Raw genomic sequence first — 26,605 nt, 5'->3', positions numbered from 1 at the left:
GATAGTATGTTACTTCACCTATGAAGAACATACAAGGTATTATTTGCAACATTGTGCAAGATCTATAATGCTGGTTGTGGAGTCAGCAAAAGCTGAGTTCAAATCTCCATTAGATTCTAGTTGTGTAGTAATTTTGGTCATTCTACCTCTTTGAGTCTCCAGAATGGGGATAATACAAGTACTCACAGGGTGGTCTTGACTATAAAAATCAACATATAAAGGAGCTCACAGAACTTAATGATGATTATAAATACCAGCTATCTATAATTATTAACAGACATGTTAATAGATATTGAGAAAAATCTACAGCTCAAAATATCAAAAACTCCTCTTCTGTAGAGAATAAATTAATTCAATTACCCATCCTAAGCAACTTTTCCTAATTGGGGATATTAAAGTTATATTTTCCCTTTAGATAGTCATTTTTATATGTTATTTTTACTAAAATATAAAAATTGCCTTTTTGACCAATTATACCTTCAGAATGAAGAAGGGGAAAAAAAGAGAAAATGTCAAGTTAAAAGAACTAGGCTGACTTGTAATTAACTTTACTCATTCCTTTCCTATAAAAATAAACAATAAACCTTGGTAAAGGGTTCTTTTTTTACATAGTTATGATGTTTCCTTTTAAGTAATACTATTATTTCATACATCAGAACTATACTGATGAGTGAAAAAAAAAGGGGAGCACTGGTAAAGATTATTCTGCTAAGGTGTTGGACATGCCAAGACTTAGCTTAAAGTTTGTATCAGACAAACTCTTGGCAGCATACAAATCTACTGATTACTGTAACATTAATAAACTGTTGCAAATGAATAAACTTGGCAAGTATGAAGGAAAAATGGAAAGAAGAGAGAAGGAAAAAAGGGAAAAGAGGAAGGGGGAAAGAAAATCAGAGACCCAAGTGAAGTGAACTATGTTGATCTTATGAAAAATAAGGACTTCGTCTGAGTCCAGGGTGGGTTCTTACTATAAAAATCAGCATTTTGCACTGAGCATCAGCATTAGACATTTACTGTTAATTACAGCCACTCTTCTTGGAGTAGCAGAATTTTACCATCACTATTTTATAGGAGGAGAAAGGGAAGAGCAGGGAAATGGAAAATTTCCCAGTCCCAAGATTACACAATGAATTAGTAGCTAGACCAAGACCTCCCAGGTCTGTACCTACCATAGCATCTATGCCGCTTTTTTTTTGAGTTAGTTGAAGATTTCACGCTCCTCCTTTCTCAAGCACGCCCTAACGAGTTCTATTTATTGTTCCATCACCAAGCTATAAAAAATATTCTTAAAACATCTTTACCAAAAAACTCTCACACTTAGTGCTGCCCTTCTCATTATATATCTTCCTGTTGCCTCCTTACTCTTTCTTTCCTCTCATTCTATAACTTTGTTGTTGAGTTGTTTCAGTCATGTCTAACTCTTAGTGACCCAATTTGGGGTTTTCTTGGCAAAGATACTGGAGTGGTTTGTCTTTTTCTTCTCCAGCTCATTTCATAGGTGAGGAAACTAAGGAAAACAAGGGTAAGTGTCTTTTCCAGAGTCACACACAGCTAGTAAGTGTCTGAGTCCTTTATCTATGGCAACACCTAACTGTCCTACTCTATGACTAGTTTCTTTCTAATTCTCTTTCTCAAAAACTCTTGATTTCTCATTCCCTCTTTTTGTTCAGTTTCTTAGAAGTAGCGTGTGATAGTGGTAAAAGTTCTAAATTTGGAGTCAGAGGAGCTGTGTTCAAATCTCAATCCTCCTACTTATGTCTTTAGTTAAGTCACTTAATATCCCTAGGCTTTCAAATTCTTCTATTATCTTTTTTTTTTAGGTTTTTGCAAGGCAAATGGGGTTAAGTGGCTTGCCCAAGGCCACACAGTTAGGTAATTAAGTGTCTGAGCCCAGATTTGAACCCAGGTACTCCTGACTCCAGGGCCAGTGCTTTATCCACTATGCCACCTAGCTGCCCCTTAATTCTTCTATTATCTTAAGGAACTAGACTAGATGATCTTACAAGTATCCTTTGTAGCTGAGAGGCAAGTCATTTAGCATCTGAGTCTCTTATTTTATCATATGTAAAGAGATCTGGCTGGATTAGGTATTGTTAACCTGTAGTCACAGGAATCTGTGAACTTGGATACAAAAAAATATAACTTTCTTTTCATTAACCTCTAACTGAAATTTAGAATTTCCTTTGTTTATGAATCTAGGCAACAAACTACAATAGTATTAGCAGAACTTGTGGCTATTACCAATAGAAATCACTGATACATTCACCTTATATTATAGTTGTTACAAATATCTCAAGATGTCTTTTGCGATTGTCATTACTTTAAAATGAATGCAGTTATTTGACTAGCCTATATAGATTTCAATTGTCAGAGGGTCTATGACACTTAAAAATTCTCAGGCTAGCTGATCTCTATGATACCTTCAAACTCCAAATCCCAATGATTAATGTTTTCAGTTGCTTTTTTTGTTTTTTATTACCTATATATTTCCTTATTCATTTAATGCTTTATTCTTTTTATAAGATCCTCCAAAGCATTTTTCTTTGTAAAACCACAGAAAAAAAATGAACAAATTGATACTTAAAAATTAACCATTCTTAGGTACCTCTATGCCAGGGTTTGAAGTAAACCAGTATGGGTGATCTTCCTCTCCACTGCATGCAAACTAGAAGAGATTTTCTAACAAAAGGAATGGCTCCTATTTTAATTTTTCTGTTTGATGCTATTACTCTTTCTTATCTTTATAATGCCACATGGATTAATTATTATCATGTGCATTAATGTTATAGAACCTACTATCATATTTATTCACATTCTTGATCTTTTTTAACAGAAATATTTTCTATTCTAAAATGTAGAAGGAAAGAGATATCATGGAAATACCATAGATTATTATCTGTTTCTCCCTGTGGCTAATAAAGTAAAAAGGAATTAAGAGTTGCCATTCAGCTTTAAGTGAAAATTATTCATGTATATGCTAACAAATTTATTAAAAGAGAGACTCAGAAAAGGAAGGGGGAGAAAGAAGGAAAAAAAATGATTCAGGAACTTATCAAAAGGAGTTGTTTTTTGGAATTTTTTCCCCCTTAACTTTCAGACTTTGAATTTAATACCAGAAAACCTCTAGAGCCCCAGATCATTGGTAAATGATCTTCCAAAAACATCAGAGATACCTTTCTCTTTGTAAAAACTGTTTCCTGGCTAAGCCCATGGCAGCTTCAGCAATTTACTGCTCATCAAGTAACAGACTGGAGGAGTCAAGGCTGGGAGAGATAAGAATGAAGAATAGAAAAAGGCAGCTGAACAAGAATAGAGGAATGGATAATGATTCCCTTCCCCTAACCTTATTCAGAGGGATGAAACCCATGCTGCTCATTGCCCCTGCTGATAACAAAGCACACTCTGCTTTATGTTCAAAGTGTTTTCTAAAGAAAGTCTTTTGCCTCTAGCTGTGAAAATAGTTGATGACTATGATGTCCCCTAGGAAGCCTCTGATGGAAGAGAGGTTATATTTTTCAGTAAGTGAACAATTATAAATGGGAACAATTATGAGGGATAAACATTTTTTTCTTAAAATTAGGATAAGGAGGGGATATAAACAAAGTATCTTTTATGATAAATCTTATTTATGGAATTTAACTAGCTTTTTAGTGTGTAAGAAGCTGGACGTAATGAGTAATGGAATTAAGCTGGTCAACATCCTTGTTATGGGTTTTATAATGTGACAGTGCATAAACAAACTTGGATTTTACAGGAAAAGACAATTACTGAACTAAATCATACTTACCCCAGTAAATCACAAACTAAAGTGAGGTTTTAAAAAATGGCTTAGCTGGCCAGAGGGTATTAGACTTGGAATTAGTAAGACTTGAGTTTGAATTCTTTCTCAGACACTTATCAGCTTGACAAATTACCTTAACCACACTCAGCCTCAGTTTCCTCATTTTTAAATAGTTATAGTAAGATCACCTACTTTTCAGAGTTGTTCTGAGGATTAAATGTAATAACATATAAAGTGCATTTAAAACCTAAATTACTTAAATTAATGCTAATTATAACAACAATAATCATTATTATTATCAATGGATAGCAAAACTTTTTTAAGGAGATGTACTGCAAGTTTTTAGAGATGTAGTGTGTGTGGAAAGAACCCTATTCAAGGCAAAATAGTCCCAGAGACTAACTATTCTGTAAGAATTTCTTCAGTAACTGAGATTTTAAATCTGTTCCTTTGTACTTAAAGTGTCAAAACATTCTTTAAAAAAAATATTCAGTTACATATACTAGAAGTAATGGAAAGATAATGGCCAAAATTTCACATTTTTAAAGTCTCAAGTTTTAACAAAACAAGGGGATAAGATACAAAAATACATTCTACTTACTTCATAGGTGTGTTTGTGTAACAATATCCATCCTATTATTTATTGTTATTTTGTTTTTGCAACACAATAGTGTAAAGAGACTTGCCCAAGGTCACACAGCTACTAAGTATCAAGTGTCTAAGGCCATATTTGAACTCAGGTCCTCCCACTCCAAAAGCTGGTGCTCTATCCACTGTGCCACCTGGCACCCACACATTATCATTTGCAAAGAAGTTTATACTTCTGATGTCACTTGATATTTTGGAAATTCTTTGAATTAAAACTCACAGTTTGATATTCTATGATTTGATTCATTGTGAGCACTGACCTTATTAATCAATTCATAAAAACCAAAAATATTTAAATAGAAATAATCTCACATAATCAGAAATGGCAGATTCGGCATTGTGTAACAACATCTTCTCCTCCCCCATCCCTCCCCCCCACTATTCCACAAATTTCCCCTGACCTTGGGATCAGCACTGATTGCTTGACTCTCAAAGTCACCTTTTCATGTAGTGGACAGAGTACTGGACCTGGAATCAGTGACCCATTTGGGATGCTAACTAGTTATGTAGCCACAGACAAGTCACGTCTCTGAACTTCAGTTTCCTTATATGTATAATGAGATTAAGAACACTAACTTTATATGGCTGTTGTAAGGGCCAAATGAGATACATGTAAAGTGCTTTGCAAATATAAAAGTGTTATATTATTATTGCTAATTAGAGTTGCTATCAATATTACTCAGATACTAAACCAAAAGTATTATTTCAGTATGACAAAAGAATATGTTTGGGGGTGGCTAGGTGGCACAGTGATAAAGCACCAGCCCTGGAGTCAGGAGTACCTGGGTTCAAATCCAGTCTCAGACACTTAATAATCACCTAGCTGTGTGGCCTTGGGCAAGCCACTTAACCTAACCATTTGCCTTGCAAAAAAAACAAACAAACCTAGAAAAAGAATATGTCTGTATGTATGTATGAACATATAGTTTTATAAATAGCACAAATATTTTCTTATGCTGAAATGGGATAAACACATATATAATATATAAAATATGTATGTATGTGTATACACATATGTAAGCATGCCAAATAGTAGTAGTTCAAAGAGGAATTTATTCAGCTCCAGGATGAACTGGGTTACTTAAAAGAAAACATTAGAATTTAGTTTTGCTCAGTTTCCATAACTCAATTACAAACTGAAAGTGCAGCATCAAAAAAATGGAGACATGTACAAAGTTGAAGAATAGAAAGAACTCAGATCTCAGTGAAAAGAAAGATATTTTCAAAATTAATAAAGTGCCAGGAAAAACTTTTAGCTCATAAATTTTAAACTTATTATATTCCAAAGGAAAACAAGTTCTTTTTTAAAAAAATTTTATTTATTTAAGAAAATAGGGTTAAGTGATTTGCCCAAGGTCACACAGCTAGGTGATTATTAAGTGTCTGAGGTCACATTTGAACTCAGGTCCTCTTGGCTCCAGGACCAACACACTATCCACTTCACCACCTAGCTGCCCCCAGGAAAATAAGTTCTATGAACAAAATTTGAGCAAAAATAATTTCAACTGGGATTTTCATCTAGTACTGATTATAGCAGAATCTGATTTATAAAAATTAAGATTAATGTGACATATTGATTATATCTAATCAGTTTAAATAATCTCAATAGAATGCTACATGAAAAATTTACTAAGATATTTTGATACATAGTACTAGGTTTCCCTATACAAATAGAAAGAATAAGTCTAAATACCTCTCAGTAGAAAATAAAATGGAACCAAAATATTTGAAGTTTTTTATCATCATTCCTCAGCTAAATCTAAAGCCTTAACAAGCTACTTGGCAAGTTATATAAAACAAACAAGCAAAAAAATGGTTCAGAGATAGTTGAAAGGGTCTTCAGAAGCCCTCCAGTTCAGGGTCTTCATTTTTCAGATTATAGACTTAGATCATAGAAGAGAATACAGAGTCTATCTAATATGACTTCATTTTACAGATGAGAAAACCATGGCTCAGGATGGAGAAGAGACTTGTCCTGGGTCACCCAGGTTGTGAGTGGTAAAGCAAGGCCTCAGATGCTAGTTTGGCAACTCAAAACTCAGGGTACTGTTTCACCATTGTTCCTTGTCTTGGGTTTACTACTATGCTGAAGCATGACTTTGGATAAATTATCCTCCTAGGGTAGGAAGATAACTTTCATCATCTATAAAATGAGAAAGATGGATTAGTTCATCTCAAAAGTCTCTTCCAAATTAAAAAAAAAAATCTAACAATTCTATAGCGATGAGATATAGTTATGGATCTATAGTCAGGAAAAGCATGGTTAAAATTCTTGGTTCTGAATCTCACTAGTTGTTGGAAGTCCCTTTATCACTCAGGGCCTAAGTTTACATATCTCTAAAATAAGAAGATGAAATAAAAGGTCCTTGCCAACACTAATGGTTGGTAAACATGATTCTATCACTTTCTGTTCATAAGTTTTCTGTCCCAAGAGCTTTTTTTAAAGAGGAGAGTAAACGGAAGGAAGAGAATTGTAGTAGTAGTAGTAGTAATAGTAGTAGTAGTAGTAGTAGCAGCAGCAGCAGCAGCAGCAGCAGCAGCAGCAGCAGCAGCAGCAGCAACAGCAGTCTTGACAGTAATAGTGGCATTTAGTGTCTTCTGTGTGCTGGGCATTGTGCTAAGTATTTACCAATATATCTCATTTTATTTTCACAACAACCCTACACAATAGTTGTTACCATTATCCACAGTTTATAATGAAAGAAACTAAGGCAAAGATTAGGTCCAGGCTCACACAAACAGTAAGTCTAAGGCTGTGTTTCTAAAGTGGTTCTTCCTAACTCCAAACCCAGCATTATGTCCTCTTCATCACTTTATTCCCTTAAGGAGACAGTGTGGTAGAGTGGAAAGAATACCGGTTTGGGGGTGGGGGGTGAGAGAGTCAGTAGTTCTAGGTTTGAATTCTATTTGTGTCAGTTTCTTCATCTTTAAAATGAGGCAGTTGGTCTAAATATACCTTTAGGATTGTGTCCAGCTTTAGATCTATAATTCTGAGTATGACTTGCAGAAAATTTGTAACTCTACATTGGTAAAGCAAATTTACTCACATGAAGTTCCCATATTCCAATAAAATCACAGATCTGGACAAAAATAAATAAACAAATAAATTTATATATATATATATATATATATATTACACATACATACATACATATATATGTATGTACACATAAAACATGCACATAGACATATAGACAATTATATATACATACATACATATATATATATATATATATATATATATATATATATATATATGTTTGATACCATTTCAAAAAGAATTTTTGGTTAAGGAAAAAATTCCCATCTTGACAATGGTCCTCTTATTGCAAGTAAACTCACTGCTACATTAGAATTACAATAAACTCAATAACTGAGATGTATCTTGGGACTCCATTGTAAGCACTTTTTCTCTCAAAAGCAAAGAGGACTCCCTTTGTAACTTTTCATGACAACTGAGTATAGAAATGGGAGGAGACACAGAATCTAAGTTTCTATGGGGTTGCTTCCCACCCAGCCATTTCATTACTTAATTGACAGGAAGATTTTGTTCAGAGTAATTACCATTCCTGCTGAGCTTGACAATAACACTCTCCATGAGGTCTCCAGGAACATATGGAAAGGTTATAAGACTAAAGAGTGTCAGAATATTTTCATTCTGATTAAGGCCTTTAGAAAAGTTTTTTTTTTTCCTTTTAAACAATAAACACAAGCTTTCACAGTTCTGACTGAAGTTTCTGAGACACCCTTTTATGTATCAGCACTTTCTCTTATAACCCCAGAATATTTTGAATTGTTCAATCTTAAACTGCTGTTTATTTGAATTCTTGGCCACCTCCTATCCTATCACAAAAGATTTATCAGAGCTTCTATAACTCCCATTAAATCGCTCTTCATGTTATAATAGTATAAAGTCACCAGACATGAAACTTTAGACATGACTAGGAGCTTCAGATTCTAGTTTGGACTGTAATAATGTTATCATCTTTGGGGAAAAATGAAATCAATTCTCTTGTTCTCAGTTTCCTCATCAGGAAAACTCTCAGAAAAACTCAAGCATGAGATGACTTCCACATCTGTTGGACTCTGAAATGCTACCATTTTGCTTTCTTCATCTCATGTATTATATGAAATGTCAATAATATTGTTCAAATTTCTCACAGTTGACAAAAAATAGAAGAAAAATGAAAACCAAACTGCCAATACAACCAATCTGCTAAGTCTGCCAGGGAGGATGACCCTGCTGAGAAGATAAACACTACCTTCCTCAGCATGGTATCCATGCCTGAGGACAGTAAATAATAAAGATAATTATGTGATGCAACTTAATTAGAAACCTGCCCCTAGCTACATTCATTACTTGTGATTATCCAGTGCTAGCACAAAAAAATACATATTCATATTCATATTATTATTCTCAAGATGCAAAGAAGCAGAAAAATTACTGTACACCCCAGAATCAGGAACAACAACAAAAAAGAATAAGTTTTTTTTTAATTTTTAGCTTTCATTCTACTCAAGTACTAGATTCAAAGTAGGGAATAACTGAGTAAGATTATCCAAACTCAGTTTTCACCAAAAACACTGTAATGCCTTTTAAAAGTAGTCTGCTTAATAAGAATTTTGGAAAATTCTCTCTCTTCTTGTCTTCCCCACCAACAGAATTAGGGTTATACTGTATAGTGATTAGTAGGAGAGACTGTCAATACCCAGATTCCAGTGCAAGAGAGAACATGGAAAAATGGTTCCTGTATGACCAGATTTGAGAACGGGAAGACAGGGAATGGAATTTACATATTCATTATTAGAATCTCTCTATTCACAGCAGCTGCTGCTGTCCTTTGTCTCAGTCATAGCAGGATTTTTTTCTCATAATCTTAGCATTCTTAAGCTTGTTCTCTCAGCAGTTGGAAAATGTTGATGCTCTCCAACTTCCTTTACCAAATGCACCATATCAGCTTTTCCCCAAGAACCTTTCATTCTATAATATTAAATGTTAAGACTTTGTGGTACAATCACCTAAGACCCAAGAACACCATGGGAAAAAGAGTTCTGGGAACTTCTTTCAGGCCCATCCTCAAGACCTGGGGGAAAATATAGTCTTTCCCTTAGACATGCCCTTTTTGAAAATTTAAATGAGGCAGCTAGGAGACAGCTAGTGGATAGAGCACTGGTCCTGGAGTCAGGGGGGTCTAAGTTCAAATCTGTCCTCAGACAATTAATAATTGCCTAGCTGTGTGGCCTTGGGCAAGTCACTTAACCCCATTACCTTGCAAAAAAAAAAAAGAACATTTAAATGATCCCTAGTACTGATCATGGGCAGAACTACTTAAGTAATCCTGCATTGTTGGAAATGAAGGAATAACCAGAGTAATTAGAGAAGGTATTTCTGATGTAGTTGGTAAGAGCCTTTTGAAAAATTATAATTAGGAGCCCAATTCTGTCATTGTAGAATTCTTCATACAACTAGGATTAATAATTCACCTTTTTATAGTTGTTTAAAGTCTATAAAGTACAATCTTTCATTCTACTCAAGTACTAGATTCAAAGTACGGAATAACTGATAAATATTATTACCTCTATTTTATAAGTAATTTACCTCTATTTTATAAGAAACTTTCACTGGAAAGTTAAGAGCTACCCTAGAAATGTAGCCAATATCAGAGCAAGAATTTGAACAGAAGCATCTCCTCACACTAAGTCTAGCACTCTACTGTCTTCTAGCAGACAAATCCTTATTAAAGTGCTTCAGTATAAAAAGGAGTGATAAATCCTAGTAAGTAAGGATGCTGAACATTTAGGCAAATAAATGGCTGTTTGAATTCTAGTTGTATCCCCACCATTGCCTAAAAATTAAAATCCATCTCCATCAATGAAAACAAAACATGCTGATCTTGTAAATTTTAAAAGCCTACATATTATTCAAGGTTTGGTTTCCTTAATATTTTTTTCTTTTATGAACATGAAAATAAGTGGTTATCCCATTCACCTACCATAAATTTACACACACACACACACACACACACACACACACACACACACACACACACACACACAAACACACACAGACAAGTTAAAAATAATTATTTCCAAAACTGAAGTACATATTGACAAACAATTATATAGGCTTGACATTTCCAATTTTCACTCTAAGTTGAAACAAGCTTAGAATTATAAAATGTTAATGGCAAGAAGGAATCTTATATATCAATTGAATACATTCTTTGATTTTACAAATTAGGAAACTAAAAGCCAGACTGGGCAATAGAAAGGTATGTAAAAGATCTGGGGCATCTCAAGTCTCTTTTGGACTACAATAAAATGTTTGTTTTATGTAAATTTAGAGAAGCATTTCTCAAACTGTGTTTCTATTGATCCCATAAAGCAATCCAAAGAATTTCTCACAGAAAAAAAAATATCATGACTGAAAAATGCCTCTTAAATTCCCTGTCAATGTTGTTTGTATTTAGATTCATTCAACAATCAATTTGATCCCAAAAAACTGTACTTACACCAAATCACTGAAAATGATCAAATAATAGTTTTAGAACTGAAGAAAAAGTTAATACATTCCATAGATAGTGAGACAGTAACAAGTTTCTTTCTTATGATTCCAATATGTTATATTGCCAAATTTTACTATATAGTTCTCTAGTCCTAGAAATATAGCAAAAACATTCATAAAGCAAAATGCAGCAAGTAACCAAGTAAAATAATTGAAAGAATGCTTCCAAATATTAGTAAGAAACAAGGAAAGTGAAAATTATATAATAATTATGTTTGAGGTAGATTTTTCAGGTCGTCAACTAGAGTTATAAATTCAGCTTTTTACAGGAAGAATCATATTATGAAAAAGATCTCACTTTCAGGTTTGATTTCAAGAAGAGCCTATTTGAGGTATATGGAAATACTTTGCCCTCATAGGCACAGGAAGTGTTTAATGCAGGGGTCCAGATTTTACCATCATAGAAGTATTCATAACCAAAAAGAAAATACTAAGTCTATGGCAAATTCTTTTTTTAGCATGGTTATAAATGTAGAGCCTATATCAGATTACTAACTGTTGAGGGGGGGGGGGGGAGAAGAATTACAAAACTCAAAACCCTGCAAAAAAAATTTATTGATCAAAATTACCATTGCATGTATTTGGAAAAACAAATAAATAAAATAATTAAGTTTTTAAAAGAGAATAATACATCATGGAAACCAATGGGTGGGAAAGAGAAAAGAAAAACTGAGTAAAATACACCCTAATTGACCTTCCATTACTATCCAGGGTCTAGGGGCACCTCTGAAAATTTCACCAGGAACATCTCATCCAAACAACACTGTACATAGCTAAATTCACCCAAGGGACAATTGCTTTAAATATACAGAGAGATAGAAATACATATACACACACACATATAAATAAAATATCATATTACATATAATTAACTGTATCTTTGACCACATGATATTTCAATCAATTAAACAATAAGCATTTATTACCCTTATTCTGTGCTAGAATTTGTGCTAAATGCTGGAGAAAAAAATAAAGTGAGGGGGAAATGGTTCCTGCCTTCCAGAAGCAAAAATTCTAATCCAAAGTATAAACATCTTTATGTATAAAATATATTTGGCATAAATGATAGTTAAACTGACTGAAGGTACTAATAGTGCAAAGTGGGGAGAGAGGTAAAGGCCACTTGTAGAAGTGAATCTTGAAGGAAGCTAAGTGAGCCACGAGGTAGAGATGGATGGGGAGAGAATTTCAAGCATGGACAACAACTAGTGAAAAGACACAACATCATGCACTGGTCCATAATAAGTTGGAGGAATGGCAAGAAAGTCAGTGGTGCTGGATCCCTGAGTGAAGAAGAAAGTAAACTATAAGAAGACTTGTAAGGTAGTAAGAGAGGGGAATGACATCGTCAGCTCAGTGGTTTACATCCTTCCCTTTGGCAGCTGAGGAGAAGATGGAATGGAGTGCATTGAGAGTTAAAGCAGTAAAACCAACCAGTAGTTTATCACAGTTGTCCATGAGTGAGAGGATGACGGTCTACATCAGAGTAGGACTGTGTGAAAGTAGAGAAGAGGAGAGAAGGGGAAATATAGAAGAAATGTAGCAAAGGTAAAAGCAATAGGACTTGACAATAAATTAGATACATGGAGTATTAATGGTGAGGAGCTAAGAATGAGCCCAAGTTGAAAGCTTAGGTGATTAGAAGGATGGTGGTGTCCTTGATAATATTTGTGAAGTTCAGGAAAGCTGAGTTTTTTTTTGTTTTGTGGGCTTTTTGGGGGGTAAGGCAATGGGGTTAAGTGATTTGCCCAAGGTCACAAAGCTAGATCATTATTAAGTGTCTGAGGAAGGATTTGAACTCAGGTCCTCCTGACTCGTGGATAGAATATTCTATCCACTGCCCCACCTAGCTGCCCCCAAAAGCAGATGTTTTTGAGGAAAAATCTAATGAATTTGGTTCTGGACATTCTGAGTTTGAAATGCCCTCAAGACATCCAATTAATAGAGTGGATAAAGCATTCTTCTTGAAGTCAGGAAAATATGGGTCCGAATACTAACTCAGACACTCCTGGGTTAGTCACTAAATCTCCCTGGGCCTTAGTTTCCTGATCTGTAAAATTATTGGGATGAGCTAAATAACCCTTTCAGCTAAAAATCTATGATCTTCTAATCTGCCAAATTGCATATGGGTCAAAAGAATCAACAGGCAAAAGAAACTCTAAGAAGGAATGCTTGACTATAAGAGAAATGAATGTATTCCAAAGAATAGCCTAATGATATTCATGTACATACAGTAGTTCAGACTGCCTTGACAGAATTGAGAGATGCAATTTCAGTGTGTGTATGTGTATGTGTGTGTGTGTGTGTGTGTGTGTGTGTGTGTGTTGGGAGGATTTTGTTCACATTCAACTAATAAATGGATTTTTTAAAAAAACAAAAAAAATTGGCAAAGCTATTAAATTTTAACTTTCAACTAACTTGAGGGGAGGAGATAAAGGGAAGGAAAGTGAGTGTGGGGGGAATACTTTTAGTTGAGGACATTGGATACCAGAAAGCATTTTATTATCTACATGCCACTTCTATTCTCTCTTTTACAAAAAAAAGTATGGTTTTCCAATTTGTACCTTTAGTCAAATATCATAGTGAAAATGTCATAACTCCTTTAGATGGAAAAGAGAAGAGAGGAAGCCAAGAAATGAAAATTTGAAATTTTTTTTATTTAAAAAAGTAAATATTCTTAGATGAAGGGTACTTTATTATAAACAAGTAATGCCATGTTTATAATAAAGCTTTTAACTTAAAAATTTGAAAATAGCTATGCATGAGTGGGAAATTAAACTTATAAGCAAAATGGGAAGTTTATTTTTCTTATTCTATTACAGATTTCTCCTCTTCTTCCAGTGATCATGAAGAAGGCTTCTGTATAATACTAACATTTTTATTCACTTCCACTATGGTTTTTTTCCACCACACCCTCTTTGAAATGACTGTAGTCCTGGCCAAGCATAACCCGGCCAAATTCATTCCATAGTAAATGTCCACTATAGTGAGAGGTCATTTCATCATTCCAAAGATGAAACCAGAGCTGGCAAGAGTTCTATTCAACAAAATCAAAAACAAGTTTGGAAAGCCTTTCACTACTCCCACCCTTTTTTCTCCAAAAAGTCTACAAAGAATCATTCTTCTTTTCTCTCCTTTTTGTGACATAAAATATCCTGCTTGAGAAACAGTCAAAGTTTGACAGGTTTTGAGAAACTATTCTTTCACCTTTTGCAGACATGAATGCAAATTTTGGTTTTGTTCAAGAAGTGAAAACAAGTCTTCCAGGACCCTCTTGGCAATCAGAACACTTGGCAATCTGGGTCCTAAAAATCTACATCTCAAAATAAGAGCTTTACCCATGTTGAAAAGCTATATTGGCATCTGTCCATGCTATACTTTGTCATCCCAAGAATCCTTCTCCCTCCTGGGGCAATACAATTCACTCACAAAAGGTGAATAGGAAACTATTCCTATGCTGCTGCCTCCATTTTCTTCAACATGAATAAATATGCATTAAGTTGCTTATGAAAATCTCATCTCTAATTAAAAAACTGAATTCCAGGTTTAAAAAAAAAACAGCAGGACCCTACTCTTTCTTACACTGAATAGCTGTGCCTCATTAAATTTCTTTTTCCATAACACTCAGCAAATTGTTTCCAGTGACTCCATCTGGCCACTAGGCAGAACTCCTTACAATGACAAAGGCTGGGTAACAACTCCATTAAAGCTGTGAGTAGCACTGAACAATTCCCTGAGGGGATGTGATTATTCTGATCTTAAATTGATGGAAGCTGATATAAAGACTCATCAGAGGAAAAAAATAAGAAAGTAATTATAAATCTGAAAGAAGAAAAGATTACGCATCTTCTCTGACAGGCAACTGGCCCAAGGTCACAATTATTATGGAAATTTGATACAACTTCACAGAGAATTCCTCTAAAAAATTCTTAATTTATCAGGGTATGAGAATAAATTCAAAATGCCCTGATTTTGGTCAAAGGTCTCTTCTTAATGGAAAGTTACACTACAAACTTTTGCCAATAGAGGGTGGGGAGGAAAGAACTATTAAAAACAAGTTGAATATAAACTAGATTAACTAGCTATCATAATTCCACAGGCTATCTCTCTGTACAGCAGTATCTTTTGTATACAATTTCTCCTTGGCTATTACTCCCTGAATATGTTCCATTAGTTAGCTGAATGATATCATTTTGTCATAAGTTCCTATTCCTCTATTCATATTTCATTACCCTGCTTATTTAAAAATGTCTAAGAATGACCCACACAGACCTACTATTGCTCTGGTCCCATTATATTTTCCACTGGTATTCAAATGGAAAATGGCAAGAACACACATTCAGTCATGTCACACATTCAATCACGTTCTTACCTTAAGGCTCTCTGCTCCAAGAGACTGGTCTACAGGATCTCACATACCTAAAAATAAAAAAATATATATTCTATTTACCAAAGAGTCAAACATAATTTTGAAAAATAAAAAAAATTCTTGTAATAATATTTTTAAAAAATTGTTGGCCAAATCATTAATCATTTTAAATTTTGGTGTTTTGCTAATTTGACTTTGGATTATAAAACCGAACATATGGAACTTGTAGCTTTCATTCAGTATTTTCGTTTCCTACTAACTAAATTTCTATTCAAGTATACTTTATAGATGTGTGTGTGTGTGTGTGTGTGTGTGTATACATCACACATTTTCAAAGAAGGCTTTCTTTTATTATTTTCAAAGTGAATTGTTTTCTAATTCCAAATGTCACTTTCTATTACATTCTTAACCACTGGTCAGTCATCACAGAAAAATGACGATGTTCTAAAAGTCAGGGTGGTCCTGTGTAAGATAAAACTGAGAAGCTGGGTTAATGCCAGATTGTGAAAGCATTCAAATGTCATGCTAAGAAGCATGGACTTTAGTAAATTTTCTGCACGGTTATAATTAGCAAATTCCTCCTTAAGTAACCAAAAAAAAACCCTTATTTTGATTTAAACCCATTTCTTTTTAGTTTTTGTTTTTTGCAAAACAATGGGGTTAAGTGGCTTGCCCAAGACCACAAAGCTAGGTAATTAAGTGTCTGAGGCCAAATCTGAACTCAGGTACTCCTGACTCCAGGGCCAGTGCTCTATCCACTGCACCACTTAGCCGCCCCCAAAACCCATTTCTTTTTGACAACTAGGTAGTGCAGTGGATAGAGTGCTAAGTGCAGAATTGGGAAAACCTGAGTTCAAAATGGCCTTAGACACTTACTAAACTGTGTGACCTTGGGCAAGTCTCAATCTGTTTATCATAGCTTCTTTAGTTGCTATAGAATCCACATTCTAGAGTCTTGTGAAGGTCAAAAGAGATGATAACTCCAAAGTGCTTAGCATAGTGCTGACACATAGTGAGTGACATAAATGTTAGCTATTATTATTAACTCAACAAAAAAAAATCAGAGGATTCAGAGCTGGAAAGTACCTTAAGAGATAATCAAAGTCAAACCCTCACTTTAGAGATGAAAGATTTTGAGGCTCAGAGGAGGAAAAATGACTTTGCCTAAGGTTCCACAAGTATTAAATAACAGAGTGGAGATCCAACTTTAGTACTTTTCACTGCATTGCATAAGAAAATCTTTATTTACTTTCTAGCATTCCAGATATTTCAAAATAAATAGCAGGAATATAGGATTTAAGATGAATTTTAAACCATATCCTATGCTAAGTTGCAAAAGATCTTCAATCCATGCTCTAACATAGTTCAACCTTTTTCTTTGTTGAGCAGTTAAGAAGGAGATAACAGAAAGGGGGCAAAGGATGACTGGATGCAAGAAAAAAATCAATAACTTTTATTTTTTTTTAGCCTAAAACCCACATATATACACCAAATATTGCCAAGGAGATGGACAGTCAAGGCTACATAAAGGGAGAAAGGGGAGGATGGCAATCTGCCTCTCACTTACCAGCTCCAGCCCCTTTAAAACACCAGTACTCTAAAGCAAAGAATACTCAGAGCAGGGGAAATTGTCTCTTAGCTTAACAATCTGAAGACAAGAAGGAATAAAGAGCTAAATGAAAGAGTGGCCACAGAGGGCAATTTGGCAGATGGTAGGGTAAATGGCAAAAGAAGATGAAATGCTCAAATTCTTCCCCCCCCCCCATAATGGTGGGTTGTGAGGAGGGAGGGAAGAGAGCGAGACAGGGAGAAAGAGATGGATAGGGCAGGAGCCTTTACAAAGTTTGTGCCCCAAAACCTCCTTCTCAAATGAGAAATGACTCTTGTTGGTACAGAAAAGAAAAACAGAATCTTTCATAGTTAAACAAGACCCTGGCAAATGAAAAGGAAGGAAAAAAGGAGATGATTTAAGGGGTTTTTTAAGGGAGGAAAAAACAGGAAGAAGAAAGGAGGAACAGGAGGAAGAGAAAGAAGAGGAAAAGGAAGAGAAATAGAAGAGGAAAAAAGGAGAAAGAAGAAGAGAGAGAGAGAGAAGGAAAAGAAAAGGATTAGGAAAGAGCAGGAGAAGGAAAAGGCAGATATTGTACTCTTTTATAGAGCAAGTCGGACCCTACTCTGACATATTCTGGCTATGGGGTCCTTGGACAAGTTATTTAATTCATAGGTGATTTAGATATCTCTCAAAGTCTGTAAACTGAAGTAAAGATTCTAACTGGCATTGGTAGTTATTTTGTTATCCATGAATTTCCCATATAGATGAAAACACAGGTCCAGCTCTTCTAATATTAATAACAATAGCAACTCATCATTTAAATTCTTCAAAGTTACTCTCCTCCCCACAATTCTGTAAAGTATGTAGTAAAGGTATTCATTATATTACTCCCATTTTATAACAGTGAAACACCCTCAGAAATTAAAAACCTTGTTCAAGGTCAAGGCTTTCTTGGTTATTAGGAAAGCATGATGTTAAGAAAGATCTTTTTCAAGGAGACATTCAGTGATTTTTTTTTTATTTTAATTTTATGTCTTTCCAATTACATGTAAGGATAGTTTTTCAACATTCATTTTTCATAAGGTTTTGAGTATTGCATTTTTCTACCTCCCTCTCTTCTCTTCCCACTCCCCTTGACAGTGAATAATCTAATATACCTTATACATGTATAGCATATTTCCAGAACAAAAAAGGGGAAAAATACGTGAGAAAGGAAAAAAAAAAGTAAAACAAATTTTAAAAAGTGAACAGTGTGTTGTGATGTTCATTCAGACTCCATAGTTCTTTCTCTGAATATGGATGGTATTTTCCATCACAACTCTTTTAGAACTGTCTTTGATCACTATATTGTTGAGGAGAGCTAAGACTATCATAATTGTTCATAACACACGATTATTATTAATGTGTACAATGTTCTCTGAATTTGTGCTCTGTGATTTTTTTTAAACTTAAAACACTATATTCTTAAACTTTCAAATTTTATTGATACCCTTCCATAACAGGGAGGCAGACACTTGAGCTCCTTCCTAGTTTCTCTTTTGGAAGAAAATTGACAGGGAAGGAAACAGGAGTATGAGTGGGTGGCTTGGGGCTTTAGAAAATCTAACCAAGAAAACACCAATTCTAAATGTCTAGGTTGAGATTTAATCCAGGTCAGAGAGTAAAACTGATAATTTTTTGTGCAATTTTACCTCCCTTTAAAAAATGTATTGCAAGTCAAGTTAGAATTGGTCCTCTTCTGACTATCAATTCACCAGTCTTTCTACTATTCTACATTGAAATTTTTCATCAAATAAAAGCCCAAAGAAAGAATCTCTATATGTAGTATTTATTCACTTGTAAAGGTTGAAATATTAGTGTATCAGGATTAACTATGCACAAGTCACTATTTCAGTATCATTTCAACAATTCCTAGACTCAAATGCATTAGTTACAGCATTGTATATGTATCATGATTTCCCAGAATCAATTACCATTAAATCAGTGATCCATTTTTATTTACTGTCATGATATTTTGATTAGGTTGTTTTTCTAATGATTGAATTTTCTCCTAGACATATTCATAGGCTTATTTCAGGACTTTCCTAGCTTTAATTTTCCTGATTATTCATAAGAATTAACAAGCTGAGCGAGTTCTATTTAAAAATTCACTCTAAATTCAAATAATAGTTAAATGACTATTATGTGCAAGGCACTAGAAATACAAAGATGAACACACAGGTCCCTTTATTTTAAAAATTGGTCATCACTTTGGGAAGATATTAGGGTCACAGATGAAAACAGAGGATGATTAAGAACCTGAAGTCTAAAGGTAGGTTTATTTAAATTCACCTTTTTTATTTTATTGATAAGAAAATTAAGTACAAAATGTTAAGTGACTTGTCTGTGATCTTATAGCAACAGAACTAGAAATCAAACTCCAAACCTCTGAATCCAGTCATCTTTCTTTCCAGTGTACCATGTTGGCTTCAATTAGAGTTGAATATCTAATCCAATCCTCTGTTCACCTATCATGCCTAGGAAAGTGTTGATTAAAATAGACTTTAAATTTAACTATGGAATTTCAGAGTTTGAGAGAATATCAGAGGGTATCCCATCCAGCATATATCTGAAAAGGAATTCCTTCTACAATACAGTACACACAAGTGGTCATCCAGTCTCTGTTTAAAGACTTCTAAAGTAAGGGGAAACCAACTACCTCTAAGAAAAGCCCATTCCACTTTTGGATATTTCTAAATATTAGGAAACTTTTTCCTTAGTTCCTATTTTGGAAGGAAATTGCCTGGGTAAAGAGTTAAGGACAATTGGGTGACCTGATGCTCTATACAATCCAAAGAAGAAAGCAAATTTTTTAAACTGTGAAATATTATATGCACATCCTCTTGAAAATATCAACCCCTGATGCAACTTCCTACCTGTGTGACCTTGTATAAGTCTTATAAACACCCTGGGGCTTAATTTCCTCATCTGCAAAATGAAGATGGTTAGACCCTTAAGGTTCTGTCCAGTTCTATATCTATAATCTTAAGTCAAATATAGAAGAAATGCCACTTGGTAAAATAAAATCAAATTCAATTATGAATATAAAGTTTGCCAAGTTATTCTCCTATCACCCAAATGAAATAGACTTTTGCCTTATATCATATTCATGTTATAATGAATTTTTTTCAAAATAACTTCTATTGCTGTCTTTAAAAAAAAAACTAAGTCATTTCTAGATCTCTCTGTGTCATTCTCCCTCCTTTCTTCTCCTTTTTTTCTTTCCCAATTTCTGTCCCTTTCTCTCTCACACACATACATAGAAATTCAAACACTTAACAAAGGAAAACAATTAAGTTAATACAGCCAACAAAAATATATAAATCTAACAGTATAGACAACCCCTACCCCATATTCCCCCACCTCAAAGGTGCCTGCTTATCTTTTCTCTGAAGACCAGCCATGGAAATTAGTCATAGCCTAGTTAGCTTTTGGTTAACTCCCCCCCCCCCCAATAATAATACCATAGTCATTTTGAATACTGCTGATTCTGTTTAATTCACTCTGCATTAGTTCAGTCTTTCCAAGTTTCTCTGACCTCTTCACATTTGACATGTTAAAACCAAAATATCCCTATACATTCATTACTTCAGTTTAATCTGGTACCTAGGGAAGGTGCTCTCCTTTTGTTTTCAGTATTTGCTACCACAAAAATACTTCTGTAAATATTTTGGTATGCAAGTATCTGTATTTCTATTTTTGACTTCCTTGGGAAAATTAACCCAGTAGTTAGGTTTCTGGGTCAACGTACACAGACTTTTTTAATCACTTTCCTATAGAATTACAGGATTTGTTGTTTTTTAAAAAAAAATGGTTAAATCTGCCAATGGGGCATTAAGTGTGCCTATCATCATTAACTTTGATAGCATTACTTCCATCCCTTATCATCTTTGTCACTAAGGTAAAACCTCACAATTACTGTAAAGTGCATTGCTCCAAATCACTAATTAGATAGCAAACAATTCTTTTTTTTTAAACTACCCATATCCTTGGAAAAATTCTAAAATTTTTTCATAGTTATAATTGGGATATACTTTGTTGTAGCCTGACTTTAAGAACTAAATTACCCATTTTGCCCATCAGTGGATATCATGATTGGATTAGGAATTGGACCTGTGATTTCTCTGGTATTGGGGGGGGGGGGGTATTTCTTTAGAACTCTTTCCGGCAGTGCAGACTAGCAGCTTCTCTGAAACTGAGAGTCTTGAAGATTACCTAGAATACTGAGAGATTAAGTCAGGGCTTTCTAGTTCCAAGGGAAGATCTAATACAAATAAATAAATAAATAAATAACAACTCACATTTATCCAACACTTTAAGCTTTACTGAGCACTATCCACTTGAAACTCTGAAGGTAGAGAGTACAGGTACTAGGGCAGTTAGGTGGCACAGTGGATGGAGCATTGGCCTTGGAGTCAGACAACTTGACATACAGTTGCTGTGTGACCTTGGACAAGTCACTTAACCCTGACTGCCTCACATCCAGGGACATCTTCAGTTATATCTGGCCACTGGATCCAGAAGGCTCTGGAGGAAAAAGTAAGGCTGGTAACTTAGCATAGCACCCCCTCACTCAAAACCAATTCATGTGCTTGTCATGGCATCACCTTCCTCATGTCATGCTTTTCTTCAAGAGCAAAAGACAAACATCAGCAGCAACAACTTGTACAAATACAAGTTTGCCCATATTTCAATGAGGAACCCCAAACTCTGAGAGGTTAAATTATATGCTCACAATCACAAAGATAATAACTATTTAAAGTAAAATTTGAATCCAGTGTTCCTAATTCCAAGTCTTGTGATCCACAGTGTCATACTGCCTATCAATATCTTGGGCATGAAAGCAATGTAGCTATCATCTGGGCTAGCCCACTCAAATGAGTGTTAATATGCACTGCAATTCTTCTCAGGTGCACTAAGGGACAAATATACCTAACCTTAAAACTTCAGTCTGATACTAGCTCATTATACGTGTCCATGTGTGTGTGTGTGTGTGTGTGTGTGTGTGTGTGTGTACATATAATGTATATTACATATTAAATGATATTAAGTATTATTTATTATTAGAATATATATTGTAACATATAATATAAAATATGTACAATAGCTCAAAACCTTATTTTCACATATAGTATCATGTATACATATCTGTCTCTATATAAATACTAGCATATTATGTAGTATATTACTGGTATATAATGTATAAATTACATACTATACATTACTACATTGTTTTATATTACAGAGTATTCATATATAATATTTACTGTATAATAATATCATTTATGTGGTATATATTAGTATTTCATACAACCTAAAGTTTAGTTTATATAATATATACTCTATATTACAGTTTATAAAATTCTAATGCTATATCATATATATTACATAATTTATGTTTATATATTAATTATATAAACTGTGCATGTATACAAATATATTTTTACTTATACTATAGTATTAGTATAGACTATATTATAGAAATTATATAGAACTATATAGTATATATCATATACAACTCTCTCAATATATTATAATAAAATTTATATAGCATTTATATGTGGCAGACACTGTGATCCTTACAACAATCCTTGGATGGGTGCTATTATGATTCCCATTTTACAAATGAGGAACTGAGGCAAATAGAGATTAAGTGACTTGCTCAGCAAGTTGGTATCTAAGACCACACTTGAATTCAAGTCTTCTTGACTCCAGGTCTAATATTCCATACACTGAACTACCCAGCTCCCAATTATAGAAAGATATCTAGCTATAAATTTCATAACAATTTACTCTGAACTCTCACTTAGATTCTTTAAAAGCTAGAGAAATTTTTTTTCCTCTACAGCTCCCTCTTCTCTCTCAGATAAACCCCAGTCTCATAGGCTTGGAGACAAACCTCAAGGTTCCCAACTCCATAACTCATCAACAGTAACAGGGTAAAAAGACTCAGACAAATATCTCAACAATGTATCCGCTATGAGAGTGGTCACAGCTAGACCCACTCTACACACCACTATGACCCAAAGCGGATTCCTCCAAAACACTGGAAGCTCAGTTAGGTATGGGTGGATGATGCTCAGTCTCTCAGGAATTTTCCACAAAGAACAAATCTTAAACTCAGTTCTCAGTCTCCCTTAGACAGGACAGTTAACTTTCCATTTCTCAAAGACCTACACTATCTTCTTTCATACTCTTCTTCCTCTGGAACCATTAACTTTTCAAACTTCTTCAGGAAAGAATTTCTTTTAGTCTTCTCTCAGGACCTCCCACAGGCTCCAAAGATGATAGTTAACTAATCTTAAATCATTATGGTTCTATTTCCCCTCTCTTAAGAGTACAGTGATGATATTTACAGTCTCTTGGAGAACTATTTAAGCCAGGGTTATACATAAAATGACAAGGCTATGAAACTTTAAAGTATGTGTATTTACATACATTGGTGAGGGGAAGGGGAGAACATTAATTTCCCTTGGGAAATTGTCAGCAATAGAATTTAATCCTGTCCCTTGTTCCTCTCCAGGGTTATCAAAACTTCCTTAATAATTTTCAAATGAACAAATACCAGAATAAGAAGCTGAGTTTGTTTGACATGGACCATAGCCAAGACCAGAAAAAGTACTCTTATTGCTCACCTTGATGGTAAGATAACCTGGGCCCCAACGGGAATAAAGATTCCCTGATAATGAAGACAGTCAAGCAGAGGCCAAAGAATCAAACTGTTAAGGATATTCAACAAAGGATTCTTTTTCAGATTCACATTGGACTTCAGGGGCCTCTCCAAATATGAGATTTTATGATTTAAAACCAAATGAACCCAAAAAAGGACTTTCCAATGTTAAGGAAGAGCAAAGAAAACCAGGAAGCAAGGAAAATTCCAAAACCAGTTTGACCTGATTTGGACTTAGGATCCTATTGAAGATGACATGCCAAAGCCCCAATAGACACATGATTCATAAAGACCATCTAAATGGTTGGTTAGTCTTGTCATTTAAAATTTTTACAATGCAACAGTTTACTTTACCCTAAAGACAAGAAATTCAATGAAACATAATCTATGGCAAATTTCTTTATTATATGTAAAATTGATATTTTATATTATCATAGTTCCATATCCTGCAAGATGCTACTTAGTTATCCATACTATCTGCAAATTAGGCCCAGTTGCTCATTACTCTTCAAAAACAGTTTTTTCTCCTAAATGATCCTGGCATTTCCCTTAAGTCTCCAAATCATTTGTGTGGAAAGGGCTTTAATTATTAATAGTCAATGCCACTTATGAAAAAAAAATCACTGGAAGTTTCCTTATTCTACAACTGAGTAAGCAGATAAAGTGATCTTCCATGCCACACTGAGTAGGAGGCACATAGATAGGGCTATGATTAAATTGTATAAACTTTCATTCCTGTGCTCAGAGATGGAGACAGGTTCATATATGCACAAGAAAAATATTCATCATTTGCACATATTACTTTGGTCCAAACCTTTTATTTTATCGCTATAGTGAAAAATATCTTTCTACTCTCCTATACTCAGAGTAAGCCTTTATAAGTAAGTAAAGATGTCTTTAAAAATCAGTAAAACTAGAGGGTGGGGGGGGGAAATGTAAAACTCAAATAATATCTTTAATAAAAAAACTCAATAAATTATAAAAAAAATCAGTAAAACTAACAAACATCATCAAAAATGCAATATTCCATTCAGATTCAAACTTGCTTCCCAATAGTATTCAACTAAATGAGGAATGTGTACTGCAAAGATGGGGGTAGGGGGGGAATATCTTCTCATATGTCTTTAGATGGAACATGGTCATTATACTTTTACAGTGTTCACTTTTGACTGGTTTTTTTTTTGTTAATTTTCATTCCATTTACAATGCCAATGTACATTTTGATTTTTTTTTCTGGGTCAATTTATTTTACTTTCCTTCAGTTCTATAAGTTTTAGACCTTACAACAAAGTAATACTCCCTTTACAATCCTGTACTATTTCTTGCTTAGCCATTCTTCAATCTATGAGAATTTTTACCCAATTCTTTGCTACTATAAGTGCTGCTACAATTATTTGGGGGGTATAAATGGGGACTCTATTGTCACTGACCATCTTTTCCTCTTTGGGGCTTTAGGCCTATACATTTTAGACACTTCATTTGCATAATATTTTCCAGCATTACTGGACCAATTTGGAGTTTTATCAATAATTCATGAGTGTATGCATCCTTCCATGACCACTCCAAAACCAACTATTCCTAACTTTTTTCATCTTTCTGACTGAGATGAAACCTCAAATGTTTCAATTTGCTTTTCTGTTATCTTATGTAATCTGTAACATTCTGTACATTATAATTCTTCAACTGAAAAATTGTTCATAATCCTTCAAGCACTTCAATTCAGGGAAATGGCTTTTGGTTTTACATATTTCTCATGTTGTTCAGTTATTATTCAGTTGTGTCTGGCTGTGACCTCTTTTGGGGTTCTCTTGGCAAAGGAACTTGAGTAGTTTGCCATTTCCTTCTTCAGTTTATTTTAGAAATGAGAAGACTGAGGCAAATAAGGTTAAGTGACTTGTCCAGGACCACAGAGCAAATGAGTATCTGAGGCCAGATTGAACTCAGGAAGATGAGTTTTCTAAACTCCATGCCCAGTAGTCTACTAACTGTGCTTAATTACATACATATCTTGGATAACAGACCCATATTTCATACAAAGATTTTTCCCAGTCATCAGCTCCTTTCCCATCTTGCATGCATATAACAATCTTTCAAGTTCATGTAACTAGAAATGGATTATCTTTTGTCATCACCTATATTCCTTGATTGACCAAGAAGTGACCTCCTAGCCAAGGTTGAGTTACCTCCTAACCAGGTTGATATACCTGATCAAGTTATATTAACAACAATAACAGTTATATAGAGTTTATTATGAGGCAGGTGCTACGATAAGTGCTTTACAAATATTATCTCATTTGATCCTCACAAAAATTCTAGAAGGCATGTAGCATTTTTAGATGAGGAAACTGAGGATAACATTTTTAGAAACATTTAGAAACATAAATCTATTAAATGTCTGAACCCATATTTGAACTCAGGTCTTCCTGACTCCAGGACCACTTTATTCACTGTGTCACCTAGTTGCCCAATAATAGTACTTTTTTATATTAACTTTAGCATTCAGGATCCATGTCCATTTAAAGTTTATTGTGGTATATGATATAAGTTCATGATCTTTCCAGACTGCTTTCCAGTCTTCTCAACAACCTTATTATATAGATAATTCTTACCTGGATAATTTTTTTTCCACTGAGCTTTCTGGAACGTCTTCTCCATAGGTAACAAATCAACTTTCTTAAACTTTTTCCTTTCTCACTCCTTTTGTCTTCTGATTTTCATTGAGACCTGGTTCCCTTCTAATGACACAGCCCCACTTTACACCCAGGCTGTACTTTCACTAATTTCTCTGACTCATCAGTCAAGATACTAGGAGATGAATACTCCTTAGTTCCCATTGCCACTTCCAGGCTGTCCTTTACCACCATTAATTACTCTATAGCCTCTACTCCTTAAAGGTTCATACAACTTATATCTAACACTCAATCAAATCCATGCTTTCGTTCCTCCCAAATGTTGTTAATCTAAGATGGAGAAAAATA

The 26,605-nt window shown here is 34.4% G+C and overlaps 1 protein-coding gene across 16 annotated transcripts in view; it reads right to left on the bottom strand.

Moving 5' to 3' along the window:
• Nucleotides 1-26,605, bottom strand: part of TIAM2 (TIAM Rac1 associated GEF 2) — a 338,837-nt gene that overhangs the window by 215,073 nt on the left and 97,159 nt on the right. For 15 of the 16 annotated variants that reach the window (XM_074187889.1, XM_074187894.1, XM_074187883.1 and 12 more), the window contains one exon: nucleotides 15,370-15,416. The gene's annotated coding sequence lies outside the window, so the exon portion shown is untranslated. Of the gene's footprint in view, nucleotides 1-15,369; nucleotides 15,417-21,258; nucleotides 21,485-26,605 lie in introns of all 16 variants that reach the window. The other variant, XM_074187880.1, reaches the window with a different exon arrangement.

This window comes from Macrotis lagotis, chromosome 5 (assembly GCF_037893015.1).
Source record: "Macrotis lagotis isolate mMagLag1 chromosome 5, bilby.v1.9.chrom.fasta, whole genome shotgun sequence".
NCBI classification, from domain to species: Eukaryota; Metazoa; Chordata; class Mammalia; order Peramelemorphia; family Peramelidae; genus Macrotis; species Macrotis lagotis.
This window is presented reverse-complemented; position numbering and strand designations above follow the sequence as displayed.